The sequence below is a fragment of the Schistocerca americana genome, unplaced genomic scaffold, assembly GCF_021461395.2.
Source record: "Schistocerca americana isolate TAMUIC-IGC-003095 unplaced genomic scaffold, iqSchAmer2.1 HiC_scaffold_243, whole genome shotgun sequence".
Classification (NCBI taxonomy): domain Eukaryota; kingdom Metazoa; phylum Arthropoda; class Insecta; order Orthoptera; family Acrididae; genus Schistocerca; species Schistocerca americana.
This window is the reverse complement of record NW_025725954.1, coordinates 140,001-142,500: the sequence shown is the minus strand read 5'-3', so window position 1 is coordinate 142,500 and position 2,500 is coordinate 140,001. Positions and strand designations below refer to the sequence as shown.

Sequence of the window (2,500 nt, the reverse complement as noted above, 5' to 3'; positions counted from 1 at the left end):
GGTCCCGTGCCTTGGCCTCCCACGGATCTTCCTTCCTTGCTGCGAGGCCGCGTCCGCCTTAGCGTGCTCCTCCGGGGGCGCGCGGGTGCGCGGATTCTCTTCGGCCGCCATTCAACGATCAACTCAGAACTGGCACGGACTGGGGGAATCCGACTGTCTAATTAAAACAAAGCATTGCGATGGCCCTAGCGGGTGTTGACGCAATGTGATTTCTGCCCAGTGCTCTGAATGTCAACGTGAAGAAATTCAAGCAAGCGCGGGTAAACGGCAATACATGGGCCTAGCCCTCTTAGCCTCTCCTCTCCTGCGGTCTTCTCCCCTTCTCGTGGGCCCGCTGATTTCGCAGAGTGGAAGACCGCACCAGGGGCTTGGGGGGGTTACCAGCCCCCCCTCGCACTATCCCTTTTTTAGTTGGGGGCAGTAAGCAGAGAATAAGTGGTGGCCCTTCCGCTGAAGGTGCCACCCCAACTCCCCCAGCACCTAGCCGGCCAACCGGCCGTGCCGAAAATCTTGTAACTTTTGCAGCTATGTATACCTGTAGTGAGTGCCACCGCAGCTTTACAACCAAGAACGGTCTCGGGGTCCATCGCCGCCGCCAACATCTTGCGGCCGCCAACGCGGAGATCGTCACGGAGAGGCATCGCGCGAGGTGGACGGAGGAAGAAGTCCTGTCGCTCGCCAAGGCAGAGGCCGAACTGTTCCTCGAGAGGGACGCCCGGTTCTTCTTTGTAAATCAAGAGCTCATCAGGATGTTCCCCGACCGAACGCTTGAGGCAATCAAGTGCCGACGGCGGCAAGCTGCCCACAAGCAGCTTGTCCGCCAATTCATGGAGGCGCTTGAGATCGGTCGGGGGGAAGAGCCGGCGTCCCGCCGGGGAGCGGCGAGCCCGCTGCCTGACGCGGGCGAGGCCGCTGCGCCGCCCGTCGACGCAGCCGAGGACTTCGCGGCCGACACCACCGGGCCGCCGCCGGAGGGGCCGACTGACGCCGCCATCTGGGAGCATCTGGCGGGGCTACCCGCTTCCGCCCAGCGTTTCTCTGCCCTGGATCGTGTCATCGGTCTGGGGCGGGGCACGCCGCCCGATGTCATCCTGGGCATGCTCCCGGATGCCCTTGCGTCGGTCGGGTCCAGAGGGGAGAGATCAATCACCAGGACACAGCGGCCGCGCCAACCATCGAAGCGGCCGCCTGCCGCGCCGCCGACGCAGAAGCGCAAGCGGCGCCGCTGGGAGTACGCGAGAACGCAGGATGCCTTCCGACGGTCGCGTGCGCGTTGCGTGCGCGGCCTCTTGGATGGCACCCTGCTCCAGCCGCCACCTGCCATCCCTGGTCTGCTGGACTTCTGGGCGGACCTCTTCACCAAGAAGCCCATCTCCACCGCGGGCTTCATTCGTGACCGCCTCCTCCCGCACTCAGAGCCTGTCGCTCTCGAGTGCATATGGGGGCCGGTCACACATGAGGAGGTCGCCGCCGCGTTGCCGCCCAGGGGATCAGCAGCCGGGCCGGACGGCCTTACCCCAGCGGAGTTGCGGCGCCTGCCGCACGAAGTCCTGGTGAAAGTGATGAATCTCTTCCTTCTGGCCCGCGCCCTCCCGGAACGCCTGCTTCGCGCGCGGACGTCCCTTCTCCCGAAAACGGCTGCACCAACATCCCCCGCTGACTTTCGCCCCATTACGGTCTGCTCGGTGTTGGCGCGGACCTTTCACAAGGTTCTCGCGTCACGCCTGATGCGCGCATGTGCTGTGGACGAACGTCAGCGGGCATTCATCCCTCGGGATGGGATGTTGGAAAATACCTTCATCTTGGACACTGCTCTCACCGACGCAGTTCGCTCCTGCCGCTCTGTCTTTGTGGCATCGATCGACGTATCCAAGGCATTCGATTCGGTAGATCATGCTGCCCTTCGGCCCGTGCTGAAGGCGCATGGCCTGCCGGATTGCTTTGTCGAGTATGTCGAGCGGTGCTACGAGGGCAGCACGACAGTGATAGCGGACGGCGCCGGCGTGGGCGTGTCTGTGCAGCCAGCACGGGGCGTTCGCCAGGGCGATCCCCTCTCCCCCCTCCTGTTCAACTTTGCGGTGGACTACGTTTTAGGCCAACTGCCCTCCCACATCGGAGCTCGGATCCTCGGTCGCAGAGTCAACGCTGCGGCCTTTGCAGATGACGTCTTGCTGTTTGCAGCGACCCCGAGGGGCTTGCAGTCCCTCATCGACGCAGCTACCGCAGCCCTCGCCCACCTGGGGCTGCAGATCAACGCCCGGAAGTGTTTCACCCTCGCCTTAGTCGCGTCAGGGCGCGAGAAGAAGGTGAAGGTGGACAGCAATGTCACCTTCACAGCAGGCAATACCACCATGCCTGCCCTGCGTGTGGGTGAAACCTTCCGGTACCTGGGGCTGCAATTTTCCACGGCGGGTCGCTGTGTCTTCAATCCACGTAGCCACCTGGTGGAGCAGCTTGACGTCATCTCCCGAGCTCCGCTGAAGCCGCAACAGCGCCTCCA

General features: G+C 63.6%; 1 pseudogene; it reads left to right on the top strand.

Annotated features, from left to right (window-relative positions):
* The window catches only part of LOC124576067, a 7,815-nt pseudogene that overhangs the window by 2,595 nt on the left and 2,720 nt on the right, over positions 1-2,500 (top strand).